General features: G+C 38.1%; 1 long non-coding RNA gene across 4 annotated transcripts in view; it reads right to left on the bottom strand.

Moving 5' to 3' along the window:
• Positions 1–9547, bottom strand: part of LOC110401822 — a 247983-nt gene extending 238436 nt beyond the window's left edge. For 2 of the 4 annotated variants that reach the window (XR_002440635.1, XR_002440634.1), the window contains exons 1-2: positions 8177–8775; positions 7607–7745 (exon numbers count right to left, since the gene is read on the bottom strand). This is a non-coding gene — a long non-coding RNA (uncharacterized LOC110401822). The other 2 variants (XR_002440638.1, XR_002440636.1) reach the window with 2 other exon arrangements.

Raw genomic sequence — 25106 nt, 5'->3', positions numbered from 1 at the left:
ACAAAAAAAAAAACCGGATTTATATTAACACCATAATCAACCACAATGCTAGCAAGTATCTCACAAGAGTTTTGCAATGTTGAACTCAACCATAACTCTGTAAAGCAACCTAAAGATAAAGCCAGCCTTCTACATCATCACAATTTAATTAGGGCCTTTGAAGCCACGCACCTTTGATCTGAGCAAAGTGATAAATACATTATATTTTAAAGGGATTGTTATATGTTCTGTTAAACACAATAGCAGGGTTGAACCAGAACAGCTTTGGTGTAATGAGGAAGTGATCATCTTGAGGAACAGATACAAAGTAGAAGGGTTGGCTGTGCTCTTTTCAAACTTACAGATACCTGACCGCCTAAAAACTTCCAGAGACATGAAAAATAACATTGATCTAACATAAGTCTTCCCCTGCTAGTGAAGCAGTTAGGCTAACAAAGGACTGGGCGCATACTATTAGCAGAGTAAAACTCTTACCTTTGCATTTCCAGCTACCATTGCAATGCAGCACGTCTTGGAGACATTTTCCACCTTAACAAGAAAAGACTCGAAGACAACAAGTCTTATAAGGGTGCAACAGAAGAGCCAAAACTGGAGTATTTGTTAAAAACCCTTATCAGCCTGAAGACAGTAAGAAAAGGACTTGTGTTTAAGAACTGACCCTACCATTATAAGGCCCTAATATCAGTCAAATCAATTCATTTGTCCTGAACTGGACCACCTGTGACCACCTGTGAGGACCTGTAGGTTTCCCAGCTCTAAGAACAAGAGCCAGCTTCTTCCACTTCTCCAACCTCAGCCTGAAATAGTTTTGAATTTCTTAATCTAGCATAAACATTATCTAGAGAATTTTCAGTGTTTGAGAAAGGTTAAATCCAAGTGTATTCTTAACTATTCTCACGATATTTATTATTTTTTTTCTGCTTCCTACTCAGACTAATCAGTAGTTTGTCTGTGTTTCTGGTTTTATGAGAAGCAATGAAATGACTGTGAGAATCTGAAGATAATAAAAGCACAAGGCAGACATGCATTTTTAAAAATATTACAATGTTAGGTGTACCAAGATTAAAATAATAATAATAACAACAACCTACTTTCTACTCTGATGCTCTAGGTCAGATTTTATGGCACTCACTAGAATCTTTTGTAAGAGTAAATATGACACTCCTCATTTATCGCTTACACCTGCTACTACAAACTATTCTAAGTCATTAAGTTTCCATGAGGTCTTACCTAGTATTAGTGTGTTTCTCAGTCATTCAGCACAGAAAATTTACCCACCTAAACACTGACAAGTAGGCTGTAACACATTGGTAGTAGAAGTATGTGAATATGAAAAAATTGTTCACTACAAGCTGGTGGCATATGTGAGCTGTTAATAATACTATACAAACAGACATTCAAATCACAAAGCTTCTAAAGGGGAAGAAGCAAACAAAAAACAGAGATTATCAACAGCCCAGTGAAAGGTATCAACTGCAGGGAACTGTGGGAATGGGAACCCAGTGTGCTAATTCCTATATGAAATGCTGGCTGAACGCCAGTTAGTTTTGTGCTGCTAGCAAAATGGGGTCTGGGACTGGAGGACAATAATACAACAATACAACCAACTTTCCATCCTAATCATGTTTCTCAGTGCTTCCTCCTGGTGCTGAGGAAGACTCTCCATAGAAGAACTGTACTTCATCTCTTTTTGGCAATACATTCCTTCTTTGATAGGGAATGCAGTGTAACTTCTTGTGGATTCACTGCTCTCTCATTTTGTACACACTCTCACATAGAATAAAATACTTTCTGAAACTGCCATTAGTCTAAAATACACACTTCTTGAAGCTGTTCTATTAGAAAACAGTAGCAATTTAGCCATACAAAAATGAACACGTAGTTAGTTCTAGAAATATGTTCATTTAGCTAATGAACGTGACCATAAAACATTACCACTAGAACAACAGTCAACTGAAAAAGTAGAACACAGAGCTATTAATACATTTATTTTCATACCTACTAGTCATTGCCAATACTTTTATCTTTTTCAGTAAAATGGACTTTGTAATCAGCACAATGTGGACAGCTTTAACTTAACAATAAATACCTCCAATGAGAATTTTTTCCATACTGTATACTGAGAACAGCATGCAAAAGCTTAAAGTGTCTACTACTTTGTAGTTAATTTAGTTCTTAATTTTTTTCTTCAGCCTAAGGGAGTTCAACTCATTTATTCATAACTGATTCTATGAATATCAAATATCCTGTAATAATTGCATTGAACAGCAGTGTTTGTGCTTCTGAAAGAAAAAAAACAAAAGAAAACAAAACAAAAATACACATACATTTTTGATCTAGGGCTCCAGACCTGAGGTCTGGATACAGCAATGACAACGTTACAAACTGTCTGGAACAGCCTTAAGAAAATTCACAACAGGACAACCCTTCCTCCTCTTCCTGGTTAACCACTGTGAAGCACACGGGTTCAGCACTCCTTTAGGACTGAATGAATTATTCACATGGGATCATTCAGTAGGTACAGGAGGAAAAAAAAAAACAAACAACAGCTAATTCTCTTCTCTCAGCATCACAGGGTCTGATACAGTCATGTCCTAACCAGTTCCTATAAGCAGCTGAGCATGACTAAATACAAGTGTCCAAAAAGTGCAACTCAAAGGGGCTGTTTTTAGTTTGCCTACATTCATATCCCTATCAGAGAGTGCTAACAGGGTGATCTGTTTGTTGTGGTTTTTTGCGTTTTTTTCAGGTATATATTGGTTATAAAAGGCTGAAGACTGTTATGATTAGATGCATAGCTGCTATGTTACGTAGATACTGTGTGTGCCTCCAATGACAAAATGCTAAATAACAATTACCTGACCATACACCAGCAAAGATTACGGCCATTTTAAAAAATTAAACTGCAATAGTGTAGAAACAGCTCATAAAAATACGTTTTTTTTTTCCTCTTTAATAGCTCATATTTGTACGTTTTTACTCCATGAGTTCTGAAAATCTGACATAGTTCAGCAATGACTAGGTTTCCACTAATGGGATTTAGACAAGTATTCCAGCCCTTTCATCAGCAATAAGGAAACTGAATGTTCTCTGTTAATCAGCTCAGCACAGTCATTATTTAACCCACAGACAACATATGGCAGCAAAGTTTAAATTTTCAACCTTGAGAAGGCAGCAGGCCTTGCTAGCTGCCTACTGAAGGCAGGCAGAAATCAGAAAGACGTTGGAGACAAAAAAATGGAAGACAAACTTAATCTCCTAATAAGAAAAATATTCAGTAAATCTGACCTACAGTTAAGCCACAAATAAGGAAAAACATTAGACTACATTTGAAATCATGGATACGGACTGCACAGCATTACTCAGAAGAGAGATAACAGGAAAGGTTGTAAGACAGCTGTAAACCCCTCCAGGCTAAAGGAAAAGTACAACATCAACAGAGCAATATTGCGTCAAATCCATCCCTTCTGGGTATGCTTCACCACCAGTAACAAGGAGAGGTGTTAAGAGAAGAGCACCTCAAGCAGCTCTGAGCTGCTGGGACGTCTCTTTATTTTGTGCAGTTCATACTGCGGGCTGTACCAAATATTAAATGAGAGAGGGATCAGTTCACACCAGGTTGCAATGGAAGTGCTCCTTGAATGCATCTTCCTCACCTCTGCTATAACATGCAACTTCAAGTGCTTAGCTGGAGATACAGATACATCCAGAGATATCGACATCCAAAAACACTACTTGATACCAGTCAATAAAAAAAAATAATGTCAGAACAGCAAGATAGATTGATCCTATCTATAATAAGATGTTTAAATTCTAATACATTTGAATGCACAATCTTTATTTCAGCCTCCAGAAGGTATTTTGCTATAAGGCAATAACATGACACTGGTTTGTACAGTTGTATTTTATTCTCTAACAGAAATTACTTAAGATGAGAGCTATATGGTTCTCACAAGATTAAAGAGACTAAACTGATTATGTATAAAGGTTTTGATTTGCTTTTGCTTTAAAAGCAGAACTTCCTTGCTTTTGAGTAAAGCTGATGGGGCACACCACATGGAAATACAAAGAAATCACTGCAGGCTGAGGGAGGAAGCATTCCTAATCAAATGTCAATTTATGTTTCTGCAACAGAAGAAAGTAGCAGTGATAGCTAGGTCTGGCCCTACTCAAAAGACACAGCAGTTTAATCAGAAGTGAAATAGCTAAATAAACTGCCTTTTAATTATTTATATTTTTCATTATGTGAACTTTGTTCAACTCCCTGGCTTTAAACACATGAGTGATTAGTTTTAACTCATTGCAAGGAAAACCTTCATAGAATCATAGAATGGTTTGGGTTGAAAGGGACCTTTAAGATCATCTAGCTCCAACTCCCCTGCTACAGGCAGGGACACCTCCCTCTAGACCAGGTTGCTCACAGCTCCATCCAGCCTGGCCTTGAACACTTCCAGGGAGGGGGCATCCACAGCCTCACCGGGCAACCTGTTCCAGTGTCTCACCACACTCACAGTAAAGAATTTCTTCCTAATATCTAGTCTAAATCTACTCTCTTCCAGTTTTAAACCATTTCCCCTTGTTCTGTCAATACATGCCCTTATAAGAAGTCCCTCCCCAAACTTTATGTTTAAGGAACTGGGAAGCAATTTGGAAATGAAGTTTAAATATAAAATCATTGATTTGTACTTTTGATTTCTTCCTGCTTTGTTATTCATCACCAAATCTCACTGCAAGTAACTCTCCTTTGAGCAGCCTGCTAACTATTGCATCCTTTTAATTTACAAGTCAAAGAAAACCACACTCCTCTCCACAAAACTCCAAGGCATGTCCCAAGCAATGGGACAATGTGGCTGCAGAAGCCTCCACAAAAGACCCAGAGCAGGCCAAGTGTGTGCCAGCTGTGACCCCAAGCATCCTGTCACCTGAGAACACAAGTCATATTTCAGTGTGTGGCAAAACCAGTTATTCAAGCTCTCAAGCAAAATAGTCTCTGTACGAACACATTTTGTGAATACATGTCATTTCTTATCTGTGAGTGAGTTTTAGCGGTAGGAATATACAGCCAGCAATACTCCATCCAAATGCAAGCTCAGTCAAAGTTTTGCCAAGTTATTTAAACTGCATTTTTGCTTCCTTTTAATACTATCATTAATACTCATGCTTTTGTGATCTTACGAGATTAGGCCAGTAATGTCACATTAGCCTCAAATACACACAATCACAAAAAAAATTGTTATTGCTGACAGTATATTTTAAAGTGATGAGAATACCAACACAGAGCTGGATAAAAAAAACACATAACTTTGCAAAAGCCACACTGATTCAGCCATATCTCAGAGCAGTCCCATACTGTATGCCATACTGGCATAAATTATACACGCCTAGCAAAACTAAAATTCAACAGCAGTTCCCTGTATAGAGAGAACTGTGCAGTGGATTATAAACAGCCTCATCAAATTCTTTTGGGGATCCATTTCACTGCTGAGAAATCAGACAAGAAAAACATTTTGCTGAAGGTCGAGCAGTATCGGAGGCCAAACTAGATTCCCAAACACCTCCACAAAACCACAACTAGCATTCAGAAACTTTCCTTAGCCTGTAATACTGGACATGAATTCTGGCAGTTACCTATGTCTCTTCTCCAACACAGGCAACTCAACCTTCCTTTCACTCTGCGCCTTTCCGGAAAGGGCGCAATTAGGAACATACTTATTACCAATGATTGGAAGTAATTACCAGGTGAGATTACTTTCTACAAAAAACCTGATTTCTTTAGTATGCCTGAATACAGTCAGCACAAAAAGTTTGTAGTTCAGTAATTCCGATTTTCTATCTGTAATGCAAATCAATACAATACCCAAGTTAATCCTGCACGTTTTACTTGTCTTATTTGCGTTCCCCTTGAAGTGCATTCTCTCACCCTAATGCTAAAGCAGTCAAAACAACAAATGATGCAAGTCAGCTTTTAAGTGAATGGGACACTTCTCCTCATAAATAGGGTGCCATATGGATTCCCATCATGAATGTGGGATTTCTTTTTAAAGTTACAGAGTGCTTTCAGCATTTAATGGCTAGTGCGGCTGCTGTTCACGTTCCTTTTGTAGTTCGTACCCCAAGGACACAGAGTTTTATGCATTACCAACTTTTCCCTTATTTTTCACCCCCCATTATCAATCTGTGTAAATAAGATGCACAGCATCTGCTAGTTAATAAACAAACTCTCACTTTGATTACACTTTCAGTTTCCAAGCACAGAGCTGACTAACCACAAAGAATAAATGTGTTTGGGGTTTCAGAGCTGGCCTTGGAAGACTGTTCACAAATACATGATTCATATCCGATTCTGAACATTAACACTTTCCTCATGACTCATGCATACAGTTAAACAATAAAACGGAGTGCTTACTGAAGTTTTGTTTAACATGTATGAAGGATCTATTATTAATATTTTTAAATTTAATTGTTTAACAATGTCAATCCTATTATTAGCTTCAAGGAGGGATGTTTCCACTTCAATCTTGAAATAAATACATGCTTTTGAATTTACTCCGGCTTATATTAAGAATCTGTCAGCAACAGCTCAGAAAACAAATAACAAAAAGCCATTAAGCACTACACGAAGCAGAGTACATACCTTACCAATGTGACCATAGTACATTATCTAAATTAATAGAAGATTGCCCTATATCTTTCATTCTATAGAGCACTGTATGTAACATGCTGATCAACACACCATTTCCTCACATTGTTTTCCTCTACAGAGGGATGGATAAAACAGAGAATGCAGCCTTCCTCACACAATAGAAGCTTGAGGTCTTCTATCTGGTCCCTGCATATTAGGATACAATTCCCGGATAAATTATAACCAATGACTGGCAAATCCAAAGTGCATAGGAGTACAAGTTTGGCTAAAAAAAACCCTGAGGGATTATTTTTAAGACTTTATCCTTTGCAACTCAATTCTCTTGTAAGATTTGCTAAATCATCATAATTGGGTATTATTTGCAGTTCCACTGCAAAAAATCTGTTCCAGCTCCACATACAGGAACCATAAAAGCACAAAGTAGAGCTTTTAAGAGTCATATTGTATCCTAGATACATATTCAGGTAAAATATGTAATGTAGATCTCCATTTCAAACCTCCAGGATCATTGCATATCTTAGGACACACGCTTGCCTTGAGTCTGTATTCTGTTTCCAATATGCAGTTTCCAAAACAGTTTTTACCAATTTGCTCTTTAGGCAAGCTATTTCTAAATAACCACAGAAGTAAGCATTCCACTACAGACAAAATTTTTCACTTTATTATAGAGAGCTTTTCCAAAGGATAATTTCTTCCAAACTATTAGAGAAGAAATTCAGGAAAAACACTGAAGACACAGGAACATATTCTGCAGATGTTCATTGTGTCATTAACCCATCAAGGAATGATTAAGAATCTCCCAGGCTTCATCTTAACCCCACTGTTTTTACTCACAAACTATTCACCCTATAGATGTAAGGCTGACCTTGAATTCAGATGTTGGCTCTATCATGCAAAAGCTTTCTGCCTGCCCACTAACACTGTGTAATTTTTAAACATTTCCTGACAATTCACGTTCCTCACCGGTTGTGGAGCCGTGGTCTTAGACACGTTGCCTTCAGAAGCTGACCTTGCAGAGGTAGAATCAGTGATTTGCTGGTGTTGACAAAGCCTTTCTGCCTCTGCTGTTGGCCTCACATCTGCGCACACCGTTTCAGCATGGCTGAGCAAGGACAGAAAATAAGGGAAGAGTTATTCACAAGCAGATACAAGTATCAGTCATTGCACCCACATGGCTAATAAAACAATTCCCAAAAATTATACTTTAGTTAAAATAAAGTTAATACTTGAGTCCTGTCCAAACAGCAGGCAGAAAATGTACTGATATACGAGGATGAAGCTGTGTCCGAACAGCAGACAGAAAACAGAAAATGCTGATACATGAGGATGAAGCACTGTTCACAGTTTTCCACTTAGGTTTTCAAAGAAGCAGAGGAGAATTTAACAGTGGAAAGCTTATGTGTTTGCTGTGGGACTCAAATCTGCTTCCAGTGACTGTATTCACTTTAGAGATCCACAGCTAGGCCTCACTTCCCCACTGCCATCCCCCCTCCTTTTGCTTTCTGATGGCATCCACGCCACAGTCTGCCCTACCTCAGCCCTGAGAACAGCCTCAGGAGCACAGCTGTATGTAAGCACCTCTCTCCATTGAGCCCATAGGTTTTGTGTGTTTAATTCCCACTGTGTCTGGGAACACCCTAGGATCCCAGGCCATGGTGAAGGCCTGTCAGCCAGCAGTACTCATCTCCAGGCCTCATTAACTGCTGTTTCTTCATCAAAGCAGCATCAAAATGGCCTCATCTGAAGCAGGTTTTGTGTTGACACCTTGGGTAGTGCCAGGAGGAGGGCTACAAGGCCCTGCTCACAGGCTACAGCCTCAGAAAGCATTGCCTGGTTTACCCACTCTCCTGCCTCCTCCTGGCATGGCCACCATCTTAGGCCCCACGCTGCCCTAATGGCAGCCCTGGCGTGTTCGTCAGCGCTCCAGATTGCCTGTGAAACACAAACTAGCAGCAGGTTTCACCACGCAGCTCTTATCTCAGCACCAGATGACTGAAAAAATTGAAAGGAAATATGAGCAGGGGAAGCATTTCTTCATGTTTTTGTGTGACGCTTGTTGCTAGGAAAAATATTTCCTTAGTATCTCTATGGGCTCTACTAGTCAGTATCAGTGGAGCTCTGCTGGTTGCCAGAGAGTACAAAACACTGCAAATGTCAGAAAAAAAAAATAAAAGGAAGAAGTAGTAAAGCTTTAAGAATGTGTCCCTTAATGAACGTCCATCCCCTCAGCACTGCTCTGCACATGGTCAATAAACGGACACGCATCTGTTTTCCTAGCTAGGACAAATCTTGAGAGCTTCTTCCCAAGGTATTTTGTCAAAGTGAGAATATTATTGTGCCTGTTTTTTAAAAGCTTGAAAGTAGTTATTTGTATTGCGGTAGCACATGGCAGATCACAGACTGAGTACTGAGAGAATGAGCAAGATAAAGCCTCAAGAAGTCTGCACTTCACACTGTCAAAAGAGAAAGGGAGGGAAGGGAAAAGTGGGTCATGGAGGGGCAGAACAGCTCATCCCTGTTTGCAGAGGTGGGGCCCTGGTCTCCTACCTCACAGCTCTTATGCCTCTGTTCACGCTTCTGGTTGTAAGCAATACCAGATGCCCCAGGGAGGAAGGCTGAAAAAAATGCTAGTCTGGATACCCCCTGTGTGGATCTGAACCCCTCCTCCCATCTCAGCTGAATATTGAAGCTTTCTGCATATCCACAGAGCTGAGACTAATGACGGCATCACTATGTTTCAGCCCTTCTAGAAGCAAAAGGATAACTCATTTCCTAGGCCAATCATTCACCAGTCTTTCTGCTCACAGCTGGGTCTAATGATGGTGATGAAGGGTTGGGGGATGGAGAGTTGGGAGCTGGTTATCACTAAACTTGCTGTATGCTGGCCACAGCACAACAATTAAGTGTGTTTTTTTGAGCTGGATATTTAACTACCATTAAATGGTTTCCAGTCCCCACTGATCATCGTCCAAAATGTCTTGTGGCTGCTCCCATCACTGACCACTGAAAATTCTCACATTGCGTTATTTTCATTTTAAGTTTTTCACAATAAAATGGTCTTCCCCGGTCTCTTTGCATTGTTTTATAAGCCATTTGGTTTTAAGTAAGACTCTTTTTGCCAGAAAAAGAGCAAGACTTTGTCTGAATACAAATCCCATGCCCAACACTGTGCTGACATTTGCTCACAGAGATGCACTTTCCAGTTTATTCTATTGTGCTTTTTTTTTTTTTAATAGTTCAGTGGAAAGTTTGGATGGTTCCAGGCAAGTAAGCAAGTATCCTTTAACAACGCAACAACAGAAATAGCCTGAAAAAAACAGAAATATATCTTAATGCTGCCAGGGGAATTATGGGTTGTTAGTTTCTTACTTTTTCTTTTTTTAATGTAAGAGATTTTTTAAAAAAATGCAATGTTTGTGGATGATGAAAAGAAACTAAATTCACAGCAGTGTCAGCAGCTGTGCTCTTCTCCACTTGAGTATATGAGTGCAAATGACAACTTTCATTATTTGATTGAGTTGCCTGTCTTTAAATTTAGAGTCTAACAATCAGGACAAGCGAGTGGCACCTGGTGCAGTAGGTACTGAGGACTGTGGCCCAATTAATCATGGCATGACAACAGCTGGGCTTCTGAGTCCTTGCTGACGTCCAGGGGTCTGAGAACCCAAGAGTACTTAAGAATTTGAATATCTCTGTTGATCCAAATTTCCACAAGCAAACTAATTGCCAAGTTGTTACCTGAGCAAACAGAATTTGCCCCGGAACGTCCCCAGGTAAAGGCCTAGAGCACTAATCTATGGCGCCATCTAGCTCTCACAAAAGGAATATTTGGAATAGTTCTTTTTTCCACATTATTATGACTCAAACTTTATCTGATATTTTGCACAGAAACACTAAAGATGATAACGAGGAAAAATAATTGCTATTGTTCTCACTTCTTGGCCTTCTAGGGGCAAAGAAAATTGGAGCATGACAAATAGACCTCACTTGTCCTCTGCTTATGGGGGCTTGAAAAACCCAGAGTCCCTCCCTGTATCTCTTTGTGGGTCTTGTCTTCTTACTACAGGAGCAGCAAGTGGTTTGACCCAAACATGTGGAGAAAACCGCTGTAGGTACATAAGGCTCTGCTCACTCCTTCTTCCTCAAGTATCTCTTCTATGCTCTGCCTTTGCATCACAGCTCTGGCCCACCTGATCCACCACCCAGTGAAGAGCAAAGGCCAGCACCAGCTGTTTCAGAGGAAGTACAAGGAAGCTGATAGTCTGAGAGAAAATACAAAAATCTGTGCAACAGGGCTTTGATTTCTACTAATTACCTGTAACATGTGGAGCATACATAATCTACTTTATTTCTAGTGATATTCACCACAGTGAAGCAAAACATTTTCCAGTTAAAATGGTACAAATGATTGGCAGATTTGAGATATAAAAGAATTCAGGTTCATTTCATGTAAGAAAACAAAATCTGGAAGCTTTCTGAGTCTTTGAAAATCCTTCAATCCCTATGCTCTCAGCCCTTTGTGGGTTGCTAAATAGGAAGACCTCGACTGCTTTCACCAGAAATTATAATAAGACACGGGGATTCCAAACCAGAGAGAAGGGAGGCTGAAATTGCACAAGCCAGGAAATACTTGAAAGCAGGCAGACGACAACTGTACAATCGCAGGTAATATACAAGTGAAAGATCAAATTTAAAACTCCAACTCAAGCCTGCAGGACATTTGCCAACATGCAAGTTAGGCTCCAGTGATGTATGGAATATATTTGCTCTGAGTCTATGCTCTGCTGTATGCCAGAAGCTTTTAAAACATCTTTACAAATATGTTCCCATCTTTTGCCAACTGAATATACAGTCTTTTTCCCTCACGTTGGTATCTACAGTTCTCCTTACTAACTCCATAATTTCTGAGGCTGTAACTACTCTTATATGTTCTCAACTATTTTCGTGAAATGCACCAAACTATTCTCTTTTAGAAAAAAAAAAAAAGTATTATTTGCATTATTTGCACATATCCTCCACCAAAAAAAAAAAAAAAGTTACTTTAAAAAGCTACACTGATCAGTGTTAGCTCTATAGATTGGCAGCCTATTCTGTTCTACTGCTTTTTTGTTCAATTAATTGTTTCTCTGCCCTCTTCTGTCTCCACTCATCCAATATGACCCCTTCTCCTGCCACGTATCTGCCATGTTTTGTTTCTTCAACAGTAGTGGCTTTCATAAACTTGGCCTAATCTCTCTGCTGTAACCCTTCTAATGTTATACATAACTCCTTTACATTTTTCTAGGTCTTGCAAGACATCTCTTTTTCTAGCTGTGACTACTTTTCCAGGTTTCAGTTCTATATCTGAAATGCAGACGTTAATGCACTCTAAACAGACATTCTCAATCCATACTATTCCAGTCTATTCCCAGACTAGAAAGCAGTCTCAATCTCAGAAAGAATCCCGATAAAGATGACAATGTTGCCCATAGTAGGTAACCCTAATATTATTTTGGTCTTCCTCTATGCCCTCACCTCATTGTTCCTCATCTTTTGTAGTAAAAATGACTGGGTTGTGTGAAATGCAGGTTGTTCACTGTGTCTTTAAGTAATGACACTTGATAGCACAGGTCAAGGCTGAAAGGACATGAATCAAAACCAAGTGTCTCAATCTTCATTTAGATTTTATCCTATGTCATAGCAGGAAGAAATTTAATACTATGGGCTACCTCACTTAACTACAGGACATTGATTCCATGTGAAATATCAGATTCAATAAGAATGTACAGGGACAGTTATTACATTCTATTTATCACATTTAGTTCACGCAAGTACTGACCTAGTGCTCGTCAATGATTAGATTCTAGTGTTTGTCAAAACCAAGTAGAGAGGATTCCTCCTTTTCTGAGAGTCTCAGTTGTACACAAAGTGAAAAGTAAAATTAAAAACAATGGCTTTTGCTAAGGAATGCAGGAAATGTGTTGCATTTTCATTGTAACCACATGAAAGCAGAACTGCTATGGAAATAAAATAGTTCCAAATACACTGAACTTGCTGACTCAGTTGATCCAGATGAAAAAATACAAGTCAGCAATTTAAGCAACAGCAGTACCAACTGTACTGTATCTGCAATACTGATGTAATGTGCATTGCGACATCATATTTCCCTGAATATAGCACTTGTGAGTTTGATGAGCTACAGCTTTTAGAAGAAGCTTTGGATTTGCTGCAAATTACATAAGAGAGTTTTCCTTTACAGCTTAGACTGTTAGATGTTGGACCCACCCAACTCCTTAAGCATCAGGACTTAAAAAGCAAACAACTTACTCCAGCTTTTTTCTGGCCTTAATCTGAGGCACATATCAAATTTTAGATAAGCATAGATCTTGCCAATTCTCCTGATGTACCCAGAATTATCGCCATTATAGCATTTTCTATTCAGAACAGCTTATGCAAATCATTTCATATGCAATGTTGTCATATGCAAATGATTTAATCCATTTTTGCTCTTTGATAGTTTTTACAAGCAACTTATAGGCAAAATATTATGATAAAAGCGGACATATCTTCAAGCCATTTCAAATTTTTCATTTAATTTTCTACTTTTAAAATGTCCATAAGAAATTAATAGCAGCTGTTAAAAGTCTCTGACTCAGCAGAGATGTATTCCAAGTGGGAAAACAACTTAGAAATTATGATTTTAAACAACTCATAGGAGTTGGTACTCTAGGTTAAGTGAGAGAACAAAGTGACAAAGCAGGGGGAACAGGTTATGACTCAACCTGGAGACTAATTAAGGATTCTTTGTTGCAACTGCTATAATTTTAGGATAACACAGGAAACCGCTACCTTTATCAGTTTTAACCAGTGGAAGATGAGTCCAGAAAGTGTTCAACACGTTGAATTGGCTCCATGAGGAGCAAGAGAACACCAAGAAGGCCAGTAAGAGCAAATTACATGCTAAGATACAAGAAATACAGCTAGACAGGAAGGGAACAAATCTAGAAGGCATAAAAAGCAAAAGCTTCTCCTTTTATCTGGTTTATGTGCTTTTCTTTCTCTTCCTTATTCATTTTATCTATTTGTTTCATAGAAAGACTGTAAAATATCTGAACATGTCTAGTCTATGAAAGGACAATAGATGAATAGAGAACTGTGGAATAATAGCACCTGCCTTGGAACAGTATATTTCTGCATCCCTGAAGATATGCACACCTCTATTTGGAAACTTAATGACCAGGAATATGGCATTTATATAATTGACTTACAGAAAATATTAATATAACCTATTTTAAGGAAGGTAAATTTATTTAAAATGTGAGTAAAATAATAGAGATCATTTTCTCTTTTGCACACTATGTGTAGCGACTGTAAAATGTAAAATATCCAGAAATAACAGACAGGAAACTCCTTGGATTCTTTGCTTTTTTTTCCTGAATTTCATTCATGTGACTTTCACACCTTGCTTGTTCTGCTGACAAAAGTCACTGAAGAAGATTTTATTTATTCAATACCACCAAATTCCCAAGGCTCCAGAGTTTTTTGTGTTCTCATGAAGTGGCCACTTTTGCAAAGTCTTGCCTTATACTCTGCTGTTCTTTTCCTAAATTTAGCTGCTTGTTGCTCACTGCCACTGATGTTCTCTATTGTAGCAACTGATTCTGTTAGTTTATCTCCTACCATAGTCCTCCCATGTTACACAGTACATTTTCCATTCATTGGGATATACAGAAGCTTAACTGAGAAACAGGTCATGCACAGACAAATATTTCCCCATAATATCAGAAAACTTCGACACTGCTCTGCTAATACTCTGCAAGACAAGGAGTAGCAATGTACTTTGAAAAAGAATGCTACACAATATCCAAATCCACTTTTAAGAAAAGTTCTGCTTATGCTAGCATAGTGCCTCTTGCCCTTTGTTTTCCAGGAAAACTACCATGAATACCTAACTACTTTGATCATACTCATTGAAAGCAAACTTTTATAGTTGTGCCTACTCTCTCTGAAGAATATTTCTGGGTACTAGACACTAACATTTTGCTTTTCTATTAAGACTTCAGAAACATGCCAGGAGAGCCACGATTCTAACTGGCAAAACTGCACACTGAGTTATTGCAATATATCACTCATGAACAGCTGACCGACCAAGTATTACGTGCAGAGGCTATGTGGCCATGCAATTAGACTTGGGATGCCTGTGGTCTCTGCAAAGGGAATGGAGCATTCGTCAGAAAAAGATGAGAATCAGCAGCAGAATTACTCATGGTCGAGGAGTTCTCCAGCTACAGTTATGATTTACACACTGTTCTTTATACGGCTTGACTAGTCACTTCCCCTCACTTTCACTGAAGTATACATCACTGAGAAAGTGGTTTTATGTAATAGTGATGGCTATTATTTCTGATATAGTTATTTTTCTTTGTAAGCTCTGAAAAAAAAAAAAAACTGTGCTCAAACTGTGTTTCTTTTAAAATACTGAAGGCAAACTTGAAATGTCCCACAGTTCTAATTCTTTGCTTGACTGTGACCTTGTCTTCAAGCCCTGAAATACTAGGTAATTTAAGCTAGAAGTGGCTCCAAGAGAAAAATAAAGACTGAAACAAGAATACATTAATTCAAGTGACATTTAGGTCAGTACAGTCTTTGCTTCACTCAGAAGAAATCAATTTAAAGTCCAAGAAAGCAATAAACTTGAGTGGCAAACGGCAGCTCCAAGCTAGCTCCCTGAAAGGAAAGAGAGAAATCACTGCACTAGAGTTCTTCTTTCTTCTCATTTCAAGAAATAGATGGAGGACAGAGATGCTTGTAAAACTACTATTTACTTTTTTTTCACACTGTAGGTACCTTAATCTGATGTTGCAGCATGGACCACTAGCACTTTTTTTTTTCTTTTTTCTGTCCTTAAATGGCCCAAATGAGTTATCTTCTGATACTGAGTGGTTACATTTAATTTACATAGATCACAACCTTGCATCTGAAACTCATTTTCATAAACAAAATCAGGAAGCTGTTAACTTGTGTTTTGCTTTGTTTCTTCGCAGGTTAATTTGCCTTAGCTGGAGACAGCTCACCCGTCCTGATACGGTACCTGCACGAGTAGAAGGAAAGTAATGAAAGAATTCCTGTGGTTTGGGTCAGTAAATAAAACAGAAAGTCTTTCTGGTGGTTGTGGTTTCTGCACTTAACAATGTGCTGTCTATCCTTGCTATTACAGATCTTAGTTGAGTCTTATATAAACTAAACTCTATTCCTGAAAGATATGTATACATACTTTCATTCAGTTAAATGGCTGTGAAGATGGTGGAATTCACAGAACATTTTGGCATATAACCAAAATGTGGTATTATGTCCATAGCAGATCTGGTCAGGTACTGTACTTAGATCATGGATTTCAAGCTGTCACACACAACTATTTCTGGCAGTGCATTTGTACAGTATGTATACCTGTAACTTTCTCCATTCTTAAATGGGTGGAAGCACTCAGAAAGTCCTTTCAGCAGGGATTGTTTCTGAGGGATCTCTGGTGAGACAACAGCAGAAGTATATGGGAATGACCATTAAACTGTGGCACGAATATTTGCATTTTGGATTCCTGGAATGAAACCTGTGTCACTGGGAGCTCAAACCATTGCAAATCTTACTTGCATTCTTTCTACACATTGTTCCCCTAGAATGACTGGTCAATCTGATTTCCATTCCATTAAATTATTCCCAGACAACTTAGATTTTTATTCAGAATGATAGCTTAACATACAAAAAGGAACTCCTGCTTTTTTTCTTGCAATATCAGTCGGTAGTCACCAAACAAGACATTGCAAACCTAATCATAAATGGTATGTGAAATAAAAGCTTTGAGCAGATTATCCTACTATAGCGAAGAAAACAGTCTCCGTTTTCTGTGTGCTAGAATTCTAGCACAATGAAGATAAAGACATGTTGAATAAAATGTCTACACAAGCTAATTTTGCAGAAGTAGACATGAGGTATTGAAGAAAGTGAGAACAAGAAAGCAAATTGATTTTTAGGAAAATTTTAAATGCAACTGCTAAATTTACACCAGTGCAATGAAATTTCTTTCAGTATGGATATTTGTAGCAATATGTTCCTTCAAAAAAAGTAGAGACTCATGTAGAAAGCATGCAGCAATAGAAAGGTATTCAGTGTCTAGAGGTAACACTGGAAAAAGAAAATTATTAATGGAAATTTAATGATCTTTTAGAGTCCAGGAGAACTTCAGGCAAGATACCATACATTACAAAACCTCAGTGTCTGTAAAAGGCCTAGATTGTAATATTCATACTCTTGTTGCATAATAGCAGCCAATAATACTCACTTGTCTTGTTTTATCAAGGACAATGAAATTAGAGTTTGTATCAAAGAAATTAAAACCCACCATTTTCAATCTTTGTCTTGAAATTTAGTTTCCTTAATCCATATTTAAGCACTTTAAAAACAACAGCCTGGGTTTTAAATCTCCAAGCACCTGCATCTCCCAGTGCCCTGGTCTGGACTTGGACATATTAACCACTTCAAAAGTGAAGATGATGAAGGCGCTCAGATGTTGATCTGATGTTAAAAGTTCACTGAAGTTCTACCTGTTGAACCAGCAGAACATTTAAAACCACAAAAAAAAAAAAAAAAAGAAAGAAAATAATAATAAATTAAAAAAACAGAGAGAGAAGAAGGCCAGATTCCACCGAACCAAGGTTTGCATTTCACTGTTGTAGTCACCAAGTATCTTTCCTATGAATGAATAGTTGATATGCTATGGATTGTCATCCATTGAAAACTTTGTAAAGACAAACATTTTATTCTTTGGAAAAGAAGTGATGAAAAATGAAACTACTTAAACTACTTTTCTTAGCACAGAAAAGAAAAAGAAAATCTACATCAAAAAATGCTGGAAACAATTCAAACAAAGAATGCATTATGCCGAGGGACATGAATCAATGTACATTCTGCAAAATAACACTTAGATAACAGAAGACACTATTGGATTCTGACAATTTAGCCTTTGTTTCCAAAGCAAGAAAAAACAACTTGGATTTACATTTTTTTAGTGGGTTTGTTTGATCTGAGTGCAGAGGCAATGACAGTCATTGAGAATACATGAGACCTCTAATATTAGCTGACAGGTTTTAGTCCTAGAGAAGATTTCTAACAAAAAGTACAGCATCAAATCACAAAATTGAAATGCAAAATAACTAGATTAATCTACAAAATACCTATGTATATGCTTAACTCAAAGGATATGTGTAGTTTTCCTTAAACACTTGGCTAGGTTACATCTTATTTCAAATGTAAATAAGTTCAATGTTACTAACACTTCTTCTAAGGAGGACTAGAAAAAAGGAAAGATACAAAGTCTTACTCAAAGACAATATGTCATATTTCATCTTCTCAGTAAAGTCTTCATGGTATTGTAGGAAGTTCTTACTCTATTGCACTGATCCCCAGCTCTGCTAGCACTACCTATTCAAAGTTATATGGCTGTAGTTCCACCTTTTCCTTACCTTTTCCAAAGATGAATCCTTATGTGTCACTCCCACTTCAAATAGAGCACAAACACCATAAGAAGTAGTTGCTTGTTTCAATCCTGGAAACCTGGAACAGGTTAAAATGCACACGACAGAACTGGAGGCAACCAGATACTGCAAAATCTGAGGGCCAGATTTAGGAAAGCATTTAAACTAATGATGGCTGTAAGAATACTAAGATTAAGTATATCTAGAAGTATTGGTTTCATGAATAACAACACAACTGGTCAAGCACTTTTCCAACTGAGACTGAGGTCTGCTAAGTGCTGACAGTAGCACTGAATACTTGCCTGTTGCTTATTTACTGTACCAGTTTTTTTTTACAGCTGCTATTGTCAGAAAGAAATCTCAGCAAACCTTGAAAGTTTCAGAATTACAGATCAGATTTGGGTAGGAATTCAAACCATGCAACAACAAATAATTTCAAACTTCTGGTTTGTAAATCATGGATTTCCTTCTGTTAGCAGTTCACGAGACCTAATGAGCTATCTGAATTTAGAGTGGTGGGTAAGAAATTGGAGAGCAGATTTCCATCTATCCTGCTGGGAGACTATATTTTTAACGAACAAAGGTTTGTACTATACATAGCTTTTGGGTTTTGCATTTTCAATTTCTTGATTGAGAAGCAGATGGGAGCAGAAATCATATTAACATATTAACAGAAAGCATATTAACAAAACTCTGGCTGCATGCAGAGTACAGAAATGAGCCAGGCACCTCCATGCTGGGTGGAAGTTTGCCTCTGCTCCATTGCCCACCACTTTCATGTGGAAAACCAACATCTTCTCATGGAAGAGTATAGGAAACTAAAGAGCCACAGCACCATCTTTTTTATTTGTTACAGTTGAGCTTCTGCTCACAAATGTTCCACATCTGCCCTCCAGAGGACTCAAAAGGTTGGCAGAGTAAGGCAGCAATCCTGGCCCTGCCCTTTTTTCTGCAGTGCACAGAGAGCAACCGCACCTATGCTAACAGTATGGACTTCCTTAGGCCTACAAGCGGGATTGTGGAGAGAGTGAGCTGTAATTCAAAGATGCTCTGCTCTCCTCACAACAAATGTGAAACACTCACCAGACAAACTGGGAAATCTCGCAGGCTGGTGCTGCTGAACTGGACTGGCCAGTTTGGGTTCCATAGGGGTGATCTGATCACACTGAGGAATATTATATTTGCAGGGGAAAAAAAGATGTCTGTAAGATATAGTCTGCAGTCCAAACATTTGCCAACATTAGCAGCTTGAGTGAGAGGATGCAGTTTTGGCAGGCATAACTATAACAATAAAACTCCTGTGTACCTAGGGCACTGAAATCCAGCTGCTGTTATATGGTGTTACCTGGTCCAAATACTTTTCTTTAAGGAGTAGTTCTGTTTCTCAGTCTTACTGGTTTATAGTAATGCTGACAAACTTCAGAGAGACAACCCATTCTGAAGCAAAACAAAAAATGTAACTATAGTTTGAGGTGAGTGTTCTTACACAGGCTGATAAATTTTGGTCTTTCCCGAGCTGAAAAAGGGAAAATTATTTACTGGGTCTTCAGCTAAATGTCTTCTCTCCCCTCTGTCCCAGCCTTTTCTCTGGAAGTCATGCACTCACCAAAAGAAGCTGCAGAGGCAACATGCTAATGTTTGTTTACTGTGGATCTCCCTTTGAAGAGTGATTACAGCAACATCATTCTACATATCCGGAGGGTGGATTTCTTATCTCCCTGAAGGAGAAGGAGAACAATCACATATTTGATAAGTTCAAACAAAAGCGCACACAATTATAGGAAGTGAAATGTTTGCTAAAAGAGGGCAGTTTATACAAAACCCATTTTTATAACATCGTATATGTATTTATTTCACGACAGCTTTCAAGACCAGCTTTCCATAACTCTGCAGTATCTCTGTTTTGTGGAGTATTTTCCATTTGAAAATTGACACTCAAGGGGAAACATTCTCAGAACGGAGTCATTACAAGAACTGCTGAGTGGCTTTCACCACCACCCACCCTGCACTCTGAGGGAATGAGGTGTAGATAAATCCATATAGGCTGCCTTTCCACCTGCAGGAACAGCTGCGAGAGGTGTGTGTGCAGGCTGGGCACTCACTTTCATGGCAGCTCCCAAGTGGACCCGTAGTTCTGCAGGGAGGCCCTGCCTCTCCCAGGCCCCTGCTCTGCCCTCTGCTTCTGCTCCAAAGCAGCAAGTGTGGCAAGGAGTAAAAGTTGCAGGCAGTATGTTGTCTTCTGAATTCTCATGACACAAAGGGCCTCCTTTTCTCCACGAAGTCATCAGCTGTAAAATTGGACCAATGTCTCTCACATTCTAAAATGACATTCAAGGTATAATTTATTACATCTGTAAAGGTCTTTATATCCTTAGAAATAAGGCAAGACAGAAGTAAATGATAAATCAGCCATTCATATGTGTGAATATAGAATCATAAAGGTTTGGAAAGACCACTAAGTTCATCTAATCTGTTGACCCATCACCACCGTGACCACTAAACCATGTCCCTATACAACAGGAAATTGTGAAGTGAGCAGTGAAAGCAGGTGTAGAGCACTAGCAGTGAAAAATGGGAACATTTTTCTTGAAAGCCAGACACGACGTGTAGAACAACAGAAAAGCAGAGTGAGCAGATGCTTCATCAGTTTGGATCAGCACTCAAACTGTGAAGTAGTGGAAAAAAAGATCAAAATGAAAATCTTAGGCCACTATATTTCCAGAGAATGTTGTTGTTATTTGCCATCTCTGATCATGTCAGAGAAGAATAAAACTTCTACAGTTGAAAAAGTTAAATACTCATTCAATAGACCAATATAGATATCACACAGATTCCATTTAATGTTTCTGTTGGAAAACTTGATAAAGCATATATTATACTAAAAACATTAAATACAATGAGAAAAATGTTGGAACTTTTTGGAACGATTAAACCTTTTGCAAAGGTCAGCCTTTCAGCTGATATATTTGAACTAAATGGAACTTGATTTGACTGTTAATTCTATCACCTTAATATTAGAAGAATCTATGAAGTGTTCTGAATTTATTTTTCAAGGCAATTCTCCAGCCTGAAAATCCACATTCCAGGGGGAGTAAGAAACGCTTTCAGGATCAAACTGTAGTATTTATATACAAATAATGCTAGTAAAGCTAGGGATATGCATAATACAGTGCTTCTCAGTACCACATTTATACCACCGTTATGGTGATATAAAGATAGTTTAGGCACATAGAGCTAAATGTATTCAAAATAGAGAACAAGCTAACTACAGAAGGCTTACTTAGACCTGTATAACTTTAGATCTGCAGTGAAGGTTTGCCTGTGCTTAGTACATAGAAAAGAAAAAGGTTGATAACTTCAACTGTTCAGTAAACACTGAAAGAATGTATACCACAACCTTTGCTCAGCCTTCAATACTGCTGCCATTTTATTTCTCAGGAGGACTTGGGCCCTTTCAGAATGAACACTAACCCTATGTCCTGTCCACATGTGTTGCACAGGAGATGGTGAAGATAAGCTGAGGATCCTGGCCAGCTTCTCTATCAGGAAATAGCTCTGTAATATTGTCTCCTGAAGTGCTCCCCATACCTTCTCACGTTCTATTCTGTCAGCCTGATGCTGTCCCAGGAAAAATAGGGTTGCTGTTTCATGTAAAAGTATCTTATGTATATAAATCTTTTGGACCATTTATAATGAAGGACTTATACAAAAATGTAAGACCCAGTATACACATCATTATCGTTATACTGTTTTAAAGGAATAGCTCAAAAAAAAGTTTCATAGATAAAAACCCTAGCAAAACTAGTGTATATTTGAAATAAGGCTTCCAGTTGCGCATGTGATACTTGCTTAAAACTGTAACTACTCATAGGTTTACCATGGTGAATATATGCTTAGAACAAAGCATGCAAGAGGGTTTCAATGCCTATTAAGATTTCTGTAAATAGAAATAGGAATTGCCTCCTTCCTACTTGGAAATATAAAGCGTTCATTGCAATCAGTGTATACCATCCCCAGCATTGATGGGATTATTACACTGCACCAAAAAAAAAAAAAGATTTTAGCAGCTTTTGTGCTTGACCCTAGAGATCTGTGTATGCATGAAAAATGTCCTCACACGTTCACTGAAGATTGAAAAAACGAAGACATGTGTTGCATTTTAAGGCAAATATAAAAGTTAAGCACAACTATTAGAAACAGAGGCATCTTTCTTTACTAATTTATGCAGCATGACTGGGAAAATAGTGCATATAAATATATTTTCCTTCCTGTATACTTATATTAATTTTTGTCTCTCAGCATACGTCGATCCAAATAGTATTTTCACTTCCAAGTGTTCAAAGTTAATTATTAATGTTTGGTTTCCTGTAAATAAGTAAAGATGCTGCTGCTTTTCCCAGAAAGGATGAAGAATTATCTTTAGTTAACTTTCAATATGCAAGACTCTGTAATCCCCCACTGCAGGAAAATGTAACAATTACTTCTGCAAGATAGAGTTGAACGGGGTTTTGAAGAGAACAGAAGCCAGTAAACTCACCCAGAAATTACATATGCTCTTTTATTCCTTCCTTAGGAAGATTTCCATCAACAGGAGCTTTGGCATTCGAAAGGCTTTTAGAAAAAAATTAAGGGACAGAAAGTGTCATCTGGTAAACAAGTAAAAGCAAAAGCAGAGCCACAAACATGAAAGAGATCACAGACATCCTACTATTTATGATGTGATAGTAAAGTGTAAAATGTACCAGGATCTTAAAGCAATACATGTTAATTACCCGCTGCAGATCTGTGATGTTATAAAAGTAATTGCTATGAACTTTTCTATATTGCTGATAACTATACTTATCGCAGCTCGGTTTGTTTGTTTTAAATTGCAACAGGAACAGGAACTCGCAACAATATAATTCTGTAGGAATGTATCCATTTTTTAAGTATAAAACATTGGAATATATCCAGTAAGCTTTTAACTCTGCTCATCAAAAGAAGGCAGCAGTCTTGGCCAGGGCATAAGTCCACAAATGTATGCATTCTGCAGAGCTACCAGAACCGCAGAAAAGTTTTTCATCTGAGCCTCCAGAAGAGCAAGAATGAGCTGACAGTCCATCATCAAGAGCAGTTAAGGCTGTAAAATGTGGATTAAAACAATTCACAAGCGTTGTTTTTGTGCTTATAAGCAAGCTCTCAGCTGCAGAGGTGAGAATAATCACTTAAGAGCTCCCACACTCCAGACCAGCAAAAGTTTCCACTGAGTACCAGCTGTGCTTACTTACAAGACTCGCCAAATGAGTAAGTCACCCCAAAATCACACCCTACTCCCCATGTCCCTAGGGGCAGGTCAAGAACCCTTCTATCCCTGAAGGATTTCTAGTTTGGAAGTGGTTCAAGTCTTTCTAGTTCCACAGACTTACCAATTTTTCCTAACATAACAAACACCTGAACATATGCAAAAAATATATAAATAATAAAAAGTCTTATCACACTTTCCAGAGAGCGCTAGAAGTACAGAGTTTATAGACTTCACTATTATGCAAATAAAGAATGGCCCAGGGGAATGAAAATGGAAGCTTTGTAAAACAAGAATAGTTTAGAAAGTTAAGTGAGCTATTAATTTTAAGGTAAAACTTCACCATTAACTGCTCTGTTATCTATAAGGTAATCCGGTGACCACCTATCCAGCAATCCTACAGCTAAGACAAAATGCATTCCTGTTACTGCAAGGTTTCTACAGAGGTATTTCATGAATTCTCTGGATAACTTGTGAAACCTGGGCTTTTTTTCAATATCTGGCAGTTCTGATCTCATCACATCCTACATGTTTCAAAAGGGTAGAAGTAGTAGCAGAAATGGATTTGGGAAATACCTTAAAAGAAAAAAGAAGAAGAAGCACGTGCTGGCATCGAGCTCATTGGTACATCCTAGTTAGATGAAAAAAAATGGCACAGAAAGAGTTATATTTAAAATTTCTCACTGAAGAACAGGAAGCACATCAACTTTAATTATATTACAGGCAGGAGTACCACTGACTTCTGAGTTTAAAACTCAACAAGATCTTTTGAAGCACAGTACTGTTTGCTGGAAAAGAAGCAGCTATCAAAAGATCTTAGTCATGTGCAGAGCTACATAAATTGAAATCAAACACGGAACAAATGTCTGCAATGTTGGCTGCAACAAGATGAGTTTGTGGCAGCTCAGTCAGCTCTGAGAAAGTTTAGGTGACCCAGTTTCAAACAAAACAATTTATGGGAATAAGGAAAATATGACATATATCCAGTGCTAACAGACAAATAACCACATGCAGGAGGAAGGATTCCCCCAAACCTTTCTGCCCAGTCCTGCCACACAAGCAGTTCTGCTAACCAGAAAAGGACATCACATTCTTCTTTGCACATGCAATTAAACTGTATGAATCTAAGGAGAGAGTATTGCTTTTAAACAATGAAGTCAGCTAATAAATCTTACTGTTGTCTAACGCTTCTAGGACTGTAACCTTGGTTCATGCCTCTAAATAAGTGAGGATGTTAATCATGAACTCCTGAGAGCTTTAGAGCCAATAATTGTCTTTCCACAGAGTAATTCTGCCGATTTCACTCACGATACTTTTAGCTGTACATAACCATCAATGTGAACAGCAATCTGCTTATGAACTCTCAGAGACTTGCTGGCCCCTAGCCACAACCACTGTAACAAGAGTTTCAGAAGTAAACACAGCTTCTCCTCTTCTGCCACTCATTGCGAGTAGGAAAGAAAATTGTTTCTAACATATTTAACAATTAAACAAATTCCATTCCATTAATCAGTTCACCTATAATATTCAATTCACTTCTTGTTATCCCTTTTTAATTAAAATAAATCATGTTCTGTTTTCAGACAAATGAACCCATATGAACACTTGGCCCTGTGCTTTTCTACTTGTTAATAGCTAAGACATGGGACTGTATGGGACTGCAGCACCCTGAGGA

The sequence above is a fragment of the Numida meleagris genome, chromosome 6 (assembly GCF_002078875.1).
Source record: "Numida meleagris isolate 19003 breed g44 Domestic line chromosome 6, NumMel1.0, whole genome shotgun sequence".
Classification (NCBI taxonomy): domain Eukaryota; kingdom Metazoa; phylum Chordata; class Aves; order Galliformes; family Numididae; genus Numida; species Numida meleagris.
Note: the sequence above shows the minus strand (reverse complement) of the source record. Positions and strands in the feature narration are given on the sequence as shown.